Source organism: Castor canadensis, chromosome 4 (genome assembly GCF_047511655.1).
Source record: "Castor canadensis chromosome 4, mCasCan1.hap1v2, whole genome shotgun sequence".
Classification (NCBI taxonomy): domain Eukaryota; kingdom Metazoa; phylum Chordata; class Mammalia; order Rodentia; family Castoridae; genus Castor; species Castor canadensis.
In genome coordinates this window covers 26319045-26338029 of record NC_133389.1, presented here as the reverse complement: position 1 = coordinate 26338029, position 18985 = coordinate 26319045, and the positions used below count along the sequence as shown (strand labels likewise).

At 44.1% G+C, this 18985-nt stretch overlaps 1 protein-coding gene across 4 annotated transcripts in view; it reads right to left on the bottom strand.

The window, feature by feature from the left end:
- The window catches only part of Myo5b (myosin VB), a 327773-nt gene that overhangs the window by 307975 nt on the left and 813 nt on the right, over positions 1 to 18985 (bottom strand). The gene's annotated exons all lie outside the window — the stretch shown is intronic.

Below are 18985 nucleotides of genomic sequence, written 5' to 3'. Positions count from 1 at the left end.
GAGGCAGAGATCAGGAAGATCGCAGTTCAAAGCCAGACCCAGGCAAATAGTTTGCGAGACCCTATCTCAAGAACACCCTTCACAAAAAAGGGCTGGTGGACTGGCTCAAGGTGAAGCCCAAATATTGCAAAAAAAAAAAAAAAAAAAAAAAAAAAAAGCACAAAATGTACAAATGTGTACGATATTACTTTAAAAACAAATTGCTGGTGTTTCTGAAGAAGAAATATAGAAGCCACCCACTGATTTCTTTCAGGACCACCTCCCCCTTCTCACATGGCCAGAGTCAGGGGGTTAGGGTGGGACGGTTATGTATTTTTAGACATTGATGTGCTTATGAAGTGGAAAATACATTATTTTTCTTCCATTTGATGGTACAAATGCTTTCCCTAGCTCCCCACTGATATGCCTTGATGCAGCCATGCTGCAACCATAGAAAAGGCCCAACCTCACACATTGGGTCCTGACCCTAGAAGGACACACCCCTGGCCAGGGATCTGATCAGATGACAAGCAGAATGGTGGCCACAGGAGTCAGAGGGCTGCCAAGCATGTCAGGACATCAGCACATCTTAGATCCACCATTAATGCCATGCTTGAACTAGAGCTAAATCATCAGCCTCCAGGACATGGTGGGAAAATGACACCTAAGACAAACCAGGTCCTCTCTGGCTTCAAGGAATTTGATAAAGCTTGCTGCAGTCACCATTCTCCCACGATAAACCAAGCATCATTCTGGGCACATGGGGCCATGGAGCCTCAGCACATGCAACACCCACACACTGTCTCCCTCTTAACTTTTGCTCTGCTCTGCCCTTCCTCTCTCTAATCCGTTCATTCTCATCCCTTTCCTGTCTGCATCCAAACTCTCAACCCACACGCGACTTCATCCTGGAAAGGATAACAGGTGGTCCTTTCGTGTTGCCTTTTTACACCCTAGTACTAAATAAGGAACATGGAATTAAAGCACATTTGCATCTGTTTTATACTGAATTATGAAAGCTTTAAAATTCCCATTCTTAAAAGCAGACGAACTGGAAAGCTCTAGGAGAAACAAAAAAACAAATCAAATTTCTTTAGGTGTTTATGGATAAATAGAATCTTTAGAACAAATGGTTCACTCCTTTTACCATTTATTTGCAATTACTCTTTTCACTTTAATTTTATGCTCCTCCCAATAAGCAGTCATTTCTAACCACCTTTCTGGTGAACAGGAGATTTCAAGGTCAGAGGGGTCAGTATCCTGGCTGGATAGTACACAGCTCACTCAAATAGGACATCCTCACTTCTGAGACGCATTCCACAGCTGGGGCAGAGCAGTGACCACCTGCTTCCTGCATCAACCTCACTCTACCTCTTCACAACATGCATCCATTACTGATCAGTCTGCTCTTCAGAATCCAGAGAGCAGACACACAGATTCCACAAAACACTGCAGAACAACAAGATTTTTTTGAGACAGGATCTCACTATGCAGTGCAGACTGCCCTCAAACTCGATGTAGCCCAGGCTGACCTGGAACTTGCGATCTTCCTGCCTCTGCCTCTTGAGTGCTGGGGTTACAGGCATGTGCCATATGCCCTGCCTAAGATTGTATCTTTTTCCCAGGACAGTAAATCTTGGGTCCCCCAGCTGTTCCTTATCTGCTCTAGTGTCCAGATGCCATCCTTCTCTGGACATATACTTCAAGATGAGCTCCAGTTATGGAGGTTCTCTTAAGACACATCACTGAGATCAAAATTCAGGACAGTGGAGTCACTTGTTGGGAGAGGTAGGATAAATTCTAAAGTCAACAATACAGCAAAAGCCATGCAGCACAAAAGTTACCCTCAAAAATCCGTTGTTACTGCCCATCATTAGAGGTCTCCACTTCAAAACCATGTCACTCTCACCCCTGGGGCGTATTCTCACAAAGCAGGCTGACTGCTCACAGTTATTTTTCTAGTTTTTTGGCTGGTTTGTTTCTTGAGGACTTCTGTTCATGTTCACCTACCAGACATAGCTGCATTCGTGAAATTTTCATGCATCCATGAGTCACATTTACTGAAGCCTGAGTGCCACTGTCACTTAATCCTCTTCAAAGGACATCTATTTTCTTGGGGTCTTCAAGTTCACCCTCCCTTCCACACCTGGTCCCTGAGCCAAGCCAATACTTCTTGACAGTCAAGGAGCCACCCAAGAAACTTTGTAAAACTTTCATTCTACAGTTTTACTTCTGCACGTCTTTGTCTTAATAAAATAGAGGTCGTAAAGACGTTAATGTAATAGCAATCTTACTATAGAACATAAAATCAATAGTCCTGTCCTTTTCTATAGTCTGCGACATTTTAAGCAACTACTTTTTTTGCCCATAAGACAGATATGCACTCTTGAGTATCATTCATCATCTCAGGTTAAGAGAAAAATGTATTGGCACAGGTTTCTTTCCTGTGTGGACTATGCAGACCATAGTTCACACTTGCTATGTTCTAGAGAGATAACATGCAGCATTCAAAGCGTTTCACACGATAACTCTGCTCAAAACTGTCAAAACAGTAAAACCAATTATACAAATCGGAACCATCCCAATTTTATGGAAACAAGGCCACCTTTCAAAAATAAAGTTGGTCCACAGGGTTGGAAGAATGGCTCAAATGGTACATTTCCTTCCTAGCAAGTGCAAGGCCCTGAGTTCAAAACCTAGTATCACCAGAAAATAAAAATATTGGGCTAGAGATGCAGCTCAAGTGGTAGAGCACCTGCCTAGCAAGCACAAGACCCTGAGTTCAAAATCCCATATTGCCAAAAAAAGAAAGAAAAGTCAACTTTGTTCTCAAGCATAAGCTCTAGCCCAGGACTACACAAAACAAAAGGTACAGCTCATAGCAAAGGTGGTCCTGAAGAGACCATGCAAACACGCTCCCTACCTTAACTATACAGTGGTTTTATGCGCTACAGGAACGCAGTTTTAAAAATCAGAGTACAGTCAATAAAATCACAATACAATAGCCTATAAACATTTTTACATTTGGATTTTTATATACACCCATGCCTTCTTCCCTAGAAGTCATGGATTTATAGAAATCACTCTTTGATGTCAATAATGTTCTCTCAGTCTTGAAGGACTACACAAAACTTCAGTTTTGTTTTCAGTCAGGCTACCTCCCTGAAGTCCAAGTCTCCTACAGGTGCCTTAGCCCCTGAGGCTACAGGGAGAAGGAGCAGGTCAAAGTAAACCCCTCTAGTGAGCTCTTTAACATCTCTGATGGCTGAAAGACCCCTAGTGACACTGAACACTGCCCACTAACCTGTGGTTCCAGACTCAGAACCCCACCCTCCTAAATGTTTGAAGGCAGGAAAGAGGAGGACATGCTGCAGGACTGAAGGGCAAGGCAGATCAGCAGGCCACAAAGGAGAATGGCAGGAGGTGAGCCTCCCAGAACACCAAGAGCTGCTGTGACAGCCAAGGAATCTCCGTGGCTCTCCAGTACCCCTGCCATCTCCAAGAGGCAAGCATATCAGTAAGGGACCCCCTTCATACAGTACTTAGGTAGCACTGATTATACCGTCACCCTCAGGAATAGTGCTACTTCTTACCTTTATACCCAGTGCTGTGCCTGGCACCAAGAAGAATCCGAAATGTGTGTGTCTAACGTAACACCGCCCGACTCACCAAGGCCAAGCACAGAAAACCTGTCAGCTGTGGAGGTGGGGAGATTCTAGCACACACAACATGCTGAAAAGTGGACGTCTCTGCAAAACAGAGCTTCAGTCTCACCACAGAACATCAAGTTCACAGCCTCAACTGACAGAGTAAAACCTACATCACTTCCCAACACCCTGTTGAGAAGAAAGTATATTACTCCATGGCTTGATGCCATGTTACTAGCTCAGCTACTAACTTCTATTTCCCATAGTGAATAACTGGGGAAAAAAAAAAAAACCCTACAATTTCTTAGGTGATTCACTTTTCATGCTAAGTTAACAGAAAAACATGATGTAGAAACATAGCTTAGCAGGGAAGTGCCACCACTGGCAAAACCCCAAAAAAAGCATAAGGTTGAGATTTTAAATTCTGGTGCTAAGACAAGAGTTTACTTATTGTGTGAGATGCTGTGGGAAACGGGGATAACCACAGTAATTTGGTTGGCACTTAGTGACACCAGTTTAGGTAAGCTACTGTTCCAGATCTTCGGGCGTTATTTACAGCCCCAAACACATCATTCTTTGGCCAGCATTTAGGCAGTTTCTGATTTCTGAGATGGTTCACATTGCAACCTGAGCACAGTTCAGACAGACGCCCTCAGCAACTGTCTCAGTGAGTGCAGCTCTGCACACGGCTGGGTGTTGTGTAACCCCAGCAGTCTGCAGAGCGAGGTTTGGTTTCACACTGCCAGTCAGATTTCAGGGAAATTAACACAGTGGGCAATCCCTAGAGCCTTTATTAAGAATGGATTTACAGCAGATTAAGGACCGTAAGGTGAGGAAGGAAGTGGGGGATGCAACCAGAGAAAATGGAGAAAACCTAGAACACTTAGAAGAAATGGTCAAAACCCAAGAGAAAAAAGATTGGAGTCTTTGTACTCTTTGTACTAGAAAATGTTAGGGTCCATTTCCCAGCATTATTTTTAAGGAGCAAAGACAGCTAACAGCTCTTCCAGATGTGGAAGTTATGACCAGCAACTGGAGCAGAGACTGATGACAGTCAGAAGCCAGATTAAAAACTAAGGCAGAAGACTTCGAGTTCCATAAATAACCATGACCCTGCAAGAAATGACACCAGGCCAGGGGCAAATCTTCCAAATCCTGTTCTATGGGGTGAAACCAAGGCTCTGGTGCCTGCAACATCCACACTTCTCAAGGGAGGTACATGGCTCTCAGTGATGGCGCCATCTCAGGAAGCTCCTTGGGCTGAGGAGGGCAAACCACCTGGACTGGAGCTAGGGATTGCTCAAGAGCAGCCAATCAAGAGGCTGCTTTCTACAAAAGCTTTAGAGGTTTGGTCCTCTGTGGCAGGGATAATGGTTGAACATGGTTCCAATCTAAACTGGAACTAGAGATTCAGAAAGGGTATTGAATCCATGGCCAAAACAAGGAGATGGGAAAGAGCCAAGGCCAAGAAGAACCAAGTCTCACTGATGGCACTAGCAAGGAAGTAAATGTAACCCTGCAGCTGACAGGATAACCAGACCCTCAAAGCCACAGCTGTCTTGAGCATCTTTCTGGTCCCCTATTACAGTGCTGGCCTGCTAGGCCAGGCTAGCAGGCCAGCTAAGCCTGGTTCCTGAAACAACCCCTTCTCCCTTAATGCCTAAAGCATCCCTTGAAATGAGCAAGCAACTTGAAGTAACCTTTGACCCACAATAGCTAAGGGCCAGGAAGGCATCCCACTAGTGGTATCAACGATCAGATCTTCTCAGTAGATTGGAAGACCCATCTCTGTGCTACAGAGCAGTTAGGTCTGGCGCTCCGGCACTGAAGATATGGCATAACAAATGGGCCTTGGAACCCTGGTTTTTCTTTCTCCACACCTGAATGAGGGCAAGCCATTGTAACCCCAGTTTCTCCACTGACACTGATACTTTGCTGAGGACCCAATCCAAGGCTGCTACCCAGCACAAGGTGAAATTAGCACACACACACCCACCCTTCCAGCCCTCAGGTTCTTACCCCACACTGGAATACGGCTTCCCCAAGACAAGCCCTCCTCCTAAAGACATGATATCAGCACCTAAGACCAGTCACCTGTTGTTTCATGTTATCTCATCAACAAACCTGAGGGCTGCATTGATTTTTACTGTCTTACAGGCTTACTGAAGCCTGGAGGGTAAGCCAAAAGCCACATAGCTGGGAAGTGGGTGAACCAGTACTCAGAATCCTAGTCTAGACCACAAAAGGTTGTGTTCCTTACCTCTATTGTATTTTCTCATCCCTCCTCTCCCTACCCCAGAGTTTAGGTGTTTTTTTAAGGGGTAAAATACACAAAATTTAGCATCATAACCTTTTTTTAAGTGTGCCATCCCAGGGCATTCACAAGGTTGTGCAACCATCACCAATATATCAATATCCATATCCAAAACTTGCTTTCAAAAGTTTCAAAACTCAAATTCTGAGCCCAAGTAACAACTCCCTACTCCCCTCCCAGCACCCACAGTTCTACTTTGTTTTCATGATTTTTGCTACTCTAGATATACACTGAATAACACAATATTTGTCTTTTTTGTAACTGGCTTATTTCATTTAGCAAAGTGCCCTCGAGGGTCATTCGTATTTGTAGCATATGTCAGAAACTCATTCTTTTTAAGGCTGAATAGTCCATTGTATGGATATGCCACACCTTGTTAATCCAGCTATCTTTATGATAGATTCCTGGGTGGCGTCCACCTTTTGGCTATCATGAAAAATGCTACATTTTCCTTTCTTATCTTACCTTCACTCATATTCAGGACCTGACATCTGGCCTGGCACAGCAGGAGAAGAGTACAGAGTGTCCTTTCTTCCATCTTTCAAAGGGCATTTTAAGAAATTAGGTGGAATCTGCTACCCATTTGGTTTTTTAAAATCAGTGGATATTTATTAATGCTATTACACTTGTCTTATCATTTAGGTAATTATATGCCCACGTGTTAATTGTTTAATATATAATTTAAGTGGGCCATAAGTCAATGTGACAATAAAATTCTATGAATCTTTAAGATTTTAGCCCAAAAAACCAGAGCACCTATATTCCAATGAGAGTTCTCTTGACTATCTCATAGGCTCTATGTCTATTGATCACTGAGAATATTCAAAGTCCGACTGTAACTCCAGAATATGAAAACTGGCAAGAGGCCACACAAAACTGCCATCCATACCTGGAAATCACAAATTGTCTGATCGTGGTAAGTCAATAAATCCCTACTTCAGTTTAATAGCTTTAATTTCTATTAGCATAGTTGTACAAAGGGGTTTCATTGTGGTATTTGCAACATGCAAATAGTTACTTTGATCAAATTCAGTCCTAGTTTTTTTTTTTAAACTTTGACTATTTCTAGAACAGAAAGCTTGCCCTCCAAGCATAATGATATCATCACTACAGAGCAGAATCAAAATAATGCACCACCAGATTTAAAGCCAGTTTCAGAATCACAATCCTGATAACTCTGCCCTAAGCAGCCACCCTGAAACAAACATTCAGATGTGTAGGATCTGGCATGTTGGTCATAAAGTCAATCAATCTTAAAAGCACCACCATCATTTTAGTACACTAAGATGGTTACAGTTGTACACACAGTAAGATAACAATTAAGAGCAAGCAGTTTGATAGCAAAGAAACATCAGTTGTTGGCCAAGGAGGAATTCATTTTCCCTATCTTACAAATAAATATTAAACCTCATTGGGAAGTACAGGCAACTAAGAATGTGATTAAATTTGATGAGATGAGGTAAAGCGACTGATCTCCCTTCAATGTGCTAATACCTTCCTGATGCTTATTCAGACAACAAATGAACCATTGTATTTGAAGAACTCAAGATCAAAAGACTACTTTGTAGGGATGGGCTATCCTGCCCCATCTTACCTACTGCTCTGACATTCACCCAGGCTGCTAGAAGGTGCTCTAGATGTTGCCCAAGTGATAAATACAAAACACGGTCCCCATCTTCAGATGCAAACTACAATGAGTGTCATCGTTTCTGTGGGAGATCACTAGTTCTTTCTTCCCTGACTCACTGTGACTGCTGCTAAAAGCCCCCTGGCTCAGCTCACTCTCCCATGACAGATGGAGATTCACATTTGTCCTCATGCCCATCATGCAAATATCCATGAGTCCTGTGAGGGTGTTAAGCCTTGTGAATTAACCAGGAGAATAGAGACTGTGCCTTTAACAGAGAGGATGACCTTAGGAAAGTACGGGCAAAAATACATGACCAGAGTTACATGTAACATTAGGATGTTCAAAAGCAAGACTGTTTTATTCACTTTCACATCCAATGTTACTTTGCTGTAATTCTGCATTCGCACTCTGTGCTAAACCTTCGAGCAGTATAATAAAGACATTTTTGAATTATGTCCAGACAGAGGCTCCATATTCCGTAGGCTTAGGCAAGTGCCAGAGGAAACAGATGGGCTTTCCACCAGGTTATCTAAGCCAACAGGCCTTGCCAAAATCACAGAAGATAATGTTACAAAGTTGGCTCCTGGGTGAAGAGCCATGGTCTGGGTATAGGGAGGGATGGGGTTCCAGGAAGAATTTAAACCAAATCAGTAACATTGGTTGAATGTCTACTGTATGTCAAACCCATCTTCAGAACTCTGAGAAGCACGAGTGTAATTTCCAACCTAAGTCTTCAAGGAGAGTTTTGTGGATACACACACTCATCAAACAATTGCATGCTCAAAAGAAAAAACTACTGTGCTCTCAAAGCTTTCTATTCGACTTAATAACTTAGTTTGGCTCAGTGACTCATCTGATTTTCAGCAGTACCTTTTTCAATATTGAATTGATGATACATAGCAACTAAATACTATAAACTCCATCCAAATTAGTGGACTGTTACTAGTACTGTCCTCAACTCTGCTCCCCTGCCACCCCCATCTTCTTAGTATTCTAGTTTCCTTTCCCTCATTTCCTGGTTCTTTATAGTTTTATCATGTTTTATTATTTTTGTCTCAAATTCACAAAAATGATGTTATTCTGTATGTGTTCTTTTTCAAAGCACCTTAAATGATGATACCTAAGCCAGCATAAGAAGTGAGGTGAGTTGTCCTATGAAATTATCCCATGGTTGGCAGTTAGGAAAAGGAAGTTGAACCAGTCTGGAGTGAATGGCCAGGGCACACAAAGTAAGATAGTTGACTGACTCCAATTTATCATTTCTCTTAATTTCCCTCTCACCTTCCCCTTGATACACAGTATGCAGGTCACTACATGAATGGAAACATCATTCTATTGCCCAGTGTCCATTTTTTTCTCTCAGAGGCTGGTCTCCAACCCAAGGGACCTCAACTTTCTTGGTGCTGGTGATACAAGTCATGTCCTTGAACTGCATGCAGAAGGCATCTGGATGTCCTTATTCCTTTTAGGATGTCATGTCACAGAGCACTTGAGTTTTACAATGGCAGAAACTCTGGCAACTTCTCAGGAAGGACCTCTTCACACCTCCCAAACATCAGCAGAGGTGATAAAAGCCACAGGGTCTGGGTCACTATTGGGAATTTTCAAAGCAAGGCAATAAGCTGGGCAAGCTTGGGTGCACTGGAGTCCCAGCTACTCAGCAGGCTGAGATGGGAGGATCACTTGAGCCCAGGAGGTTAAGGCAGCATAGGCAACATAGTGAGAGCCCATCACAAGGGGATTTAAAAACCAAACAAAGGGACAGTAACTTATGAGCTCACTAATAAATTTTAAGAGGAGCATCAAACCAGACTTTCAAGAGAATAGTTTGATCCTTCGCACAGGTAAATTAGCAAGATACCAGCAGTGTTCAACCATGCCCAGGTCCCACAAATTGAGGACTTCCTCCTTGTGTCAAACTTAAAATGTCCCTGACTGATAGATGTTTCTGAAATGCATTGACAAATGCCCTCATGAGTTCTTAATGCCACAACACGGAAAGTCTTGGTTGCTGGCATACTTATGTAAGGCTTTCTTCAGACGCCAAGGAGGAGCCTTGTTAGAGATGGCCAAAGCTGACAACCTTAGTAAGGGAAGGGGGGGTTGCTCATTTGCCACCAAACACCTGTCCAGTCAATTGCCAGCAAGCAGGGCACCTCCACAAATATGAAGACCTTTGGTTAAGTGAGCAGATGGGAGGAAGGTTCTTTGGTCAAAACAGAAAGGGAGCAAAAGGTCCTTGCAACATCAAGCATGGTAGGAAGGAAGATACTTTCCACAGTCAGGGGTTGGAGGAGATGGAGGCAGGGAAGGGGAAACCTGGACTAGAAGGACGGTGAGTGAAATTTATGCTCCTTGAGTTTCAAGTACACCTTTTTGGCTTGTTACATTTAGTCTTTTTGAAGCTGTGAATCTCATTAGAACTGCCTGAGCTAAGGGAAACCCATAGGAGTTCTACCCACATCTGGGCCAGAGTTTTAAGAACCATCAGGATGCCCAAGAGGCTGGGCATGTGGCAGCAAAGGAAAGAACAGCAGCAGATCCCAAAAGAAAGCACTGTGGGGCTGGACCACCTGCCTTCGTTCTGCACATCCTTACTCTCCGACTCAGATTTGGATGGGTTTTCTTGAGTTGCTGGTGAAGGGACAATGCTAGTGACCAGTGCTAGGTAGAAAGGACCCTCCATGTTTCAGCCTCCTTTGTGCACAAATGATGTTCCAGACCCACCACTGAGAAAACAGATACCTCATGAAAGCATGAAAGCAGTGAGCAGAAGTCCAGCCCTGGAGCCAGGGACCTACGGGCTCACAAGGGAAGCCTGCTTGTGATCCGAGTGCCTGCAGAACAGAGCTGTTGAAGGAGCTGACACATAGTGCAAAGAAATGACCTGGCCCAGAAACTCTCAGTGATGTTTCTCATAACCACTGGGTTTTTAGCTGTAGAATTCAAAGATATGTGAATTCAGAACAAAGGGAAAAACTGCCAAGATACCTTATTTTAAGTACATTTTTACCCTTGATATTCTGGTCTCTATACATCTGTCCAAAAGGAATAATCAGTTAAGGAGTAAAAACAGCTACAAAAAAATGCCAGTTAATAAGAGCAAGAAGTATAAGACCAACTCTACATGAACACCAAGTGTATGAAAAGACTCGCACCCTACTAATAGAAGTCAACTTTAAAACCACCACAAAACTTTAAGTACAAATAAGGTTTAAAAAGAGGAACAATGGAGCCTGTGATGGTGGCTCATGCCTGTAATTCTTCCTCCTTGGAGGCAGAGATCAGGAGGATCACTTTTCGAAGCGAAGCCCTGAGCCACCCTGGGCAAATAGTTTGCAAGATCCCATCTTGCAAAAACCATCACAAAAAAAAAAAAAAAAAAAAATGCTGGTGGAGTGGATAAGACCTCCTGCATAGCAAGCAGGAGGATCTGATCTAAATCCCAGTACCGCAAAAAAAAAAGAAAATGGGGGGAAGGCAACGGGACTGAAATTGTGGCTCAAGCAGTAGAGCACCTGCCTTGGAAGGATGAAGAAACAGATGGACAACTTTTTTCGAGGCTGCTGGCTACATTGATGAAAACTGTAAATGTGCATGGCAGAAATTCCACCTTTAAGAAGTTATCCTAAAGAAATAACAAACTGAGGTTACAAGAACAGTCTGCAACATATTTCACAATAGAAAAAAATTAAAACCAGATTAAATGTTTATCAAAATGAGAATGGCACATCTCTATGAGGTCATATTATGCAGTCATTACAATGGTAAAAAATGTCTTTATATGCAACAAAAAGATAACTATAGATTAAGATTTAGAAAATATCTGGCAAGATCTCATTTTTTAAATACACATAGTAAAAGCAACTTTGTCCAGTAGAAATAAATGCAAACCACCAGGGCCCAGTGATAGAGTGCTCGCCTAGCCTGCACGAGACCTGGGTCCCATCCCCAGCACTGAATAAAAAAAAAAAAGTAGGAGTTAGGCCTAGCGGTTCACACCTATAATCTTAGAATCTGGGAGGTCGAGGCAGGATGATTTTGAGTTTGAGGCCAACCTGGGCACCGGTGGCTCACACCTGTAATCCTAACTACTTAGGAGGCGGAAATCAGGAGGATCGTAGTTCTAAGCCAGCCCGGGCAAGTAGTTCCATGAGACCCTATCTTGAAAAAATCCTTCACAAAAAGGAGCTAGTGGAGTGGGTCAAGATGTAGGCCCTGAGTTCAAGCCAAAAAAGAAAGGAAAGAAAGAAATTTGAAGACTACAAATGTATAGCACATACAATTTTCTTATAAACACTTTAAAAAAAAGGTGAATTAAGTATTTTAGACCAATATATACAAAATTATTATCATTTTACATAATATTTCTAAGTCCAAATGAGATATTTCCCATTGGTTTTTCTTAGAAAGTCTTGGAAATCTGGTACTTTACACTCTCAGCTCAGGCCAGACTCTTTTCAAGTGCTCACCAGTCACACATGGTTTTTCCACTTGCCATCACAGACCCAAGAATACACACATGTGAATACCCTTGCTATGGCTGGGACAATGAGCCTTTGTCTTTCCTGCACTATATGAATTGTTTCAATAATCATTTTTATTAAGAGGAAAAAGCAACATTGTGAAAAATGCTTTTTAATTTCCTTTTAAAGCTATAATAAGACCAGAAAGCACAGCTTCAATTTAAAGCTTCTTTCAAAGTGCTCTCTCCTTCCCAGGGAGGTTTGGGGAACAGGAACTTTGTCTCCTGCGACTTGGTATCTACTGCTGTGCTAACTACATTTGGAGTAATCCTTTACTTCCTCAGTCACCAAGTCCCCTTGTGATCAATACCCATGCATAGGGAGAAAAGGCCTCAGCCCCAGGACACTGGCCACCACCAAGCACTGTGACTGGAGGGGGAAGCAAGTCAACAGTTATCAAGTGCACACAGTGTGGCAGACATGGTATTCAGATTAGGGGTGGTCATGTAGATTTGATCAGGTAATCCTCCAATAGCCCTGCCATGACACCAGCAGCACCCCAAGTTTTCAGAAAGAGAAATCAAGACTCAGTATCTGCTCTAAGATACCAAAGCTGAGAGCCTTTAACCACAACATCCAGGGCAGTCTACATCAAGGTCAAAACCACCAAGGTCATACCCTTACTCTTACTAATATGATGCCGTAAGACAAAAAAAAAAACCCACCAGGCATCTTTTATTTGCAACAATTCCAGATCCCAACATTCTTCCTAAGCTTATTCTTCTATTTTTAAATTATTATTATTTCCCCTTAAACCACTGCCACTCCAGACTTAACATGTTGAAATCAAGACTTATCCTTGCAAAGCCTAGTTATTGTGTGTGTGTGTGTGTGTGTGTGTGTGTGTGTGTAGGACAAGGATTTGAACTCAGGGCTTTACATTTGCAGAGCAGGTGTTCTACTGCTTGAGCCATACCTCCAGTCCATTTTGCTCTGGTTATTTTTCGAGATGGGATCTCACTATTTGCCCAGGTTGGCCTCGAATCACTATTCTGATCTAGCCCCTCAAGTAACTAGGATTACAAGCATGAGCCACTGGCACCCAGCAAGTCTAGCTTCTTTATTTCTGTACAGACTTAAGTTGGAAACCTTAAAGTCCTATTTGACTTGTCTCCTTCCCCTTTCTCCGCATAATCAAACATTTGAGTTCTAGTCTCTATAACAAACTATAAAAAGTGGGAACAAGCACAGTGCACACCCAGATCTTAATTCATAAGTTCCATTCAATAAAAGGAAACAGACATCACCTTAACCAAGGGATCAAAGTGGTCACATCAGTAATGACACAAGGACATCACACATCTCCTGAGATGCATTGAGAAAGGCACAGAATTTTTGATGTGTTCTTGCCAAAAACTCACAACCTCCATCTGATGAGAAAATGCCAGACAAACCCAGTCTTGAAAGTCATTCTACGAAATAAGTGACCAAGACTCTGAAAGTGCCAAAGTCATGAAAGACTGAAAACAGACAAACAAGAACATCACTGAGCAATTGTGGTCAAAAGGAGGAGACTTGGGGAGCTATATGCTAAAGACAATGGAGGATCCTGGCCCAGAAAAGGGACATTAATGGAAAAACTAGTGACATTCCAGTAAGGTCTGTATATTATTTATTATTATCTGAACATTAATCTCCTAGTTTCAGCAACTACACTTTGGTTTTATGAAGTGTTAACATTAGGAAATTTGAGAAAATATACAAACGAACTGTGCTATTTTCATAACATTTCTGCAAGTTTAAAATTACTTCAAAACAGGTTTTGAAATAGTGCTGTTACTAGCTCCAAAATATGCCTAGATCATCCCTGCTCCCACACTTGAACTGCCTCTCCCTGTGTCCCCCTCACAGTCTTTTCCCCAGCCTCCTCGGGTAATCAGATTTATTCTGCAAGGCCCAGTCAAGTTCTATTACCCTGGGGGAAGCCCACCCCCATTGCCGCCCACCCCCATTGCCTCCCACCAAACCAACACTTCTACAAGGTGCCTGTACTTCTCTGTACTTCCACCCCTCTTGTGACACGTGGACAACCCTATGTTGTTAGTCAATTTTCTATTATTTAAGTTTCATCACTAAACACTCTGGGCTCCCAAAAATGCAAATGGCCTCTGTCCTGCAGGCAGCCTAACAGGGAGAGGAAATATCACAGGAACTATCACGGGAGGGCTGGGCAAGAGCCCAATCGTGAGTACAGGCACAAGCCACCGGAATACATCATAAAAACTGGCAACAACTTTGTGCAAGCTGGGATCCTGGTGATTACCAGCAGGGTCAAGAAGGGTCCGCTGGGATTACAGGCCCCTTGAGAACAGGAGCTGAAGAGCTGGCAGCAGGGATGGGAAGGAGAACACGGCGTCCATAGCAGCACACCTCACCTGGGAACCTACAGATGCCAAACTCCTTGATTTTCCCGACACCCACTCTGCCAAGCCACTGGAGTTATGGGCTAATCTGGTTTCCAGAATCAGTGGGTTTTGTTTTTCTATTGTTGGGACTAGGATTTCAACTCTGGGCTTCACACTTGCAAACCAGGCACTCCACCACTTGAGCCACACCTCCAGTCCCTTTTTTAAGTGGTCTTTGTTTTTTTTTGTTTTTGGGGGTTTTGTTTTTTTTTTTAATTGGTGGTAGGTTCCCAGAATCGGATCCTGAGAAGAGGATTTCTGCCCAAGGGATTTGTTTGGTAGTACCCCGGAAAGACTGGTAGGGTTGGGGAAACGGGACCCTGTAAGGAAGAAGGATGCCTGCAAGGGTGCGGTGTTGAGGAAATTCCTGAGTAACTCCAGCTCAGCCCTGGGGAAGACTTCTGGAAACAGTGCAGGCAAGCTTCAGCACTGTCCCTCCTCAAGGTGGGGGCAGGGAGCTAACGTGGTTACACTGCCACTGTTTATAGACTGCTCCTCTTTGCAGAGGACATAAATTATCAAGCTCCCAGTGCACACGGGCGAAGACAGCTATGGGAAGTGTTCACAAAATGACATAAGAGCAGGCCACGGAGAGGGAGAGGGAGCAAGAGCCAAGACAGTATGCAGGGAAAGGAAAGGGGAGGAAAGAGACAGCACCTGCTACCAGGACTCTTCTAGTGCTCATGGCTTTAACACCATCACCACTTTTGGGAAAGAGCACCGTTCAGAAGCTGATAGTAAAAGACTGAGCCCCCGGCCCCTCCAACAGTGAGGTGGGTACAAAGAATCAGGCTCTTACCTGATTCTTGAAAACCTGCTTCCATGATATACAGATAAGGGGAAATTAGAGGACATCTGCCCAAAATCACAGGAATTCTATTTTTCTAAGGATTGGCACCAAATCAGTGATCTTAATAAAGACTCCTATGTTCAAAGCCACCATACACAGGTGTTTCAACCAGAAAAGTAACCTCACAGCAGCACTCCATCCATTGCTGAGGCTGGGGTGTGGCTCGGTGGTGGAGCACTTGCCTAACATGCACAAGGCCCTGGGTTCCACTACTGCTCAGACACACCCACCAATGAAAAGCCACGTAGGGGAAAAAAAGGATTATTTGAAGGCACTGGTTTAAGTAGGATGACTTCCCAGTCGCTCTGCTGGCTAGAATCAAAGTGACACACGGAAATGTCATCCTGAATAACCCCCTGTAGAGGTGTATAATTCTGCCTGAGGGAGAGAGGCCATGTATATTTTAAAAATCAGACCATGTTCTACAATCATCATAATCAAATTATATTCACCACGCTAGCACATGCTTGGACTTTCTGGGTCCTGTACAAATCAAGCCCACTGTCTTTTCCAGTGGGTTGGAAGCCAAGCGCTAATACTTGCCATGTATATACCTCTTGTGACAACAAGTCCATGGTTGGCTCCATCTTTCTGCGATAATAAGAGTGACTCACCTTGACATCACCCTGAAAGTGTCTGGTACTAACTGATTTTCTTTTATCTACTTTCACTGCAAAGAAAGCAATTTCTGGCCAGGCATGGTGGTACACATCTGTAATCCTAGCTACTTAGGAGACAGAGGCAGGAGGATCAAGAGTTAGAGGCCAACCTAGGCAAAGACAGCAGCAAAACCCTGTCACATAAACAAGAGCGTTGGGGATGTAGCTCAAGTGGTAGAGCACTTGCCTAACGTGCAAGAGGCCCCGAGTTGCATCCCCAGAACTGCAAAAGACAAATACACAAATTTCTCTAAGGTGAGGTGCTGGGTCTTCTGAAATCGAGATTCTTTGTTAATAGGAAGCACCCTTTGCCAAAAATCCCTGTCTCCCACCAAAAACAGTTGGAGAAGATCAAGAGCACAGTAAACTGGAGGAGAAAGACTTTATGGCAAAACAGATATACTATGTTCTTACAGAACTGTTTAATACCTGAGGGCATATAAATCTATAGAATGTTTCACATTCTATAACATCTTCCAGCTATGTCACAAAAGCAACAGGCGTAAAAAAAATGCTTTTAAATTTTCCATTCTCAAACACTTCGAAATGCTGTTGGCATAATGGATAATTCTTCCCATCATGCATCATACATTAATGTGTGTGTCTGGACCCAGTGTTCATCACATTAGGAAACCCCACTAGCAGGTTAAAAATAAAAGGGAACATTGGTTATTTCAATAATACACCAAAACAAACACATCATCTCCCCAAGAAACTAAGTGAATCTAAGTAGCAGGCACGATTTCTCTGTATAATTTATGAGTCGTATGCACACAGAGAACACAGCCTGGCAAGCAGGACTAGAATGGTCAGGAAACATACCTGCTTGTCATAGTCAGGTGTAAATGTTTAACTCTACCAGGAAAAACGACACCTGCTTGGCACACAAATCTGGAAGCTCCTGCTTGGCCATAGGCAACTTCCTTGACTTCAGATTCAAAACCCTAAATATGAATCAGAACACCAGCCCGAGGGAAAACCCACTACTCATTTTGGTTTAATTATGCCAAACCCTCACACCAAAAGAAGCTACTTTTTCAAATGTCTTGTGTATCCTTCCAACACATTTTCCTGGTGACACCAGTTTTGCCCATAGCTCCATAACTCAAGAAAAAAGCATACTGAAACCCCTTAAGGTCAGATTCCCACTAATTCGCCATTCCTACTTACATGCAATATATTCAGTTCCAACTACAAATCAAATTGAATGTTCTTCCCCTGAATGTGTTCTATCTTTAAAAGCAATCTAGTAGAAAAGCTGGACATGATGGTTCACAACTGTAATCCCAGCTAGTGGGGAGGTGGATATCGGGGATCTCTGTTCCAGGCAAGCCCAGGCAAAAAGTTACTGAGACCCATCTCAACCAACAAACCAGGTGTGGTGATGGTGTGCACCTGTGGTCCCAGCTAAGTAGACAAGATCGCAGTCTGAAGCCAAGCTCAGGCAAAATGACCAAAGCAAAAAAGGGCTGGGGACATCATTCATGTGACAGAACACCCGCCCGCCAAGGCCCAGAGTTCAAACCTTAATACTGCCAAAATAATGAAAGCAATTTGAAATGAACATTTTGTTTTTCAAAACATGAGCTCCAGATCTGGGGGTGTAGCTTAGTAGTTTAGTAATTGCCTGGCATGTGCAAATGCCCTGGGTTCCATCCATCCCCAGCACTGCAAACAAAAAAACAACAAAAAGCTCCAAAAACTAAGGGTGTACTCAACAGCCCCGTAGCTTCCGACACAGCAATATTGTCAGCTAAAGGGCTTTAGGATGGACTACCTGTGTGTTTAGTTGAGTCATTCATCTTATTGAGGAATACAGGTGTGTCACCATGCACTCTCAGGGAACACAGCTACAGCTCTGAACGCCCTGGTTCAGGTGACTTTTCCCTGCCTCACTGGTCTCTTAGCCTCCATACCCAGTTTCTGATGTGCCTCTCAGGGAAATAACTGAAAGCTGGAGTTTTAAGGGCTCCTTCCCCAAAGCCCCAGCGAGAGGGAGAAGGGCAGGGACGATTTTTCGCGCTGCCAGACCTCATGCCCTGGCTTGCATGGTCCCCATTCCTCTCCAAGAGGCTGGTGCCATCCATAAAAGCAGTAAAGGGTTCCTTGGGGGTCCCTGGCGGGACCAAAGGCAGTATCTATAGCAGCTGAGCCCCACACACACACCAGGTGACTCCCTCCACTACCACTTCGTGTGGAGCAAACCATATCCGCCCTGTCCCCCATCCAAAAAACAAAAAACAAAAAAAAAACCAAAAATTAAGTTTCTCAAAAGAAGAAGGGCGCCAGCCCAAGGAGCTGAAGGGCTCCCCCGTGCGCTGGACGACAGCAAGCCGTCACCAGGTGAGGATGCGGAAGTAGCTCGTCCTACCCCGCCCCAGATCCCTCGGCCAGGGCCGGAGTAGCAGGAATCGAATTCAGCCACGCGATGCGCGTACACAGCACACGCACACCCTCGCTCGGAGGCGCACGCACAACACTGGGGGACGTGTCCCAGCCACCAGAAAACACGCACAGGAAAACCGGGTACAGGGATATACAAAACTTACTTTTAAAGGAGCAGGGGGCAGGTGATCAAAGGTCCTTCCTCGTTCACCTCATTCCAGGACCAGGATGAAGCGAGAAGTGCACGGGCAGCTGCCGCGCGGTGGCGGACATTCCGGGGAAGCGCCGGCTGCTCCCCAACTTTAACCACAGCACCAGCCGCGGATCCCCGGGCGCCCCGCCAGGGCCGCACCTGTTCCCAATTCTGAGCACCCGGCCCCGCACGCCCACACTGACCTTAACGCCTTCCTGAAAAGTCCACACCCCACCCCCGGTTCAACATCACTCCAACCCCCTCCCCGCAATAGCTGAAGCCCGCCTGGTGCCCACCTCAAACTGCCAAGCCCCGGCAAGTTACGCTGCGCCTCGCTGGGCTCTCCAGGGATCCCACCAGCCCTCACCCCTCTCCACCCCCAAGTTCAAGGTTGCCC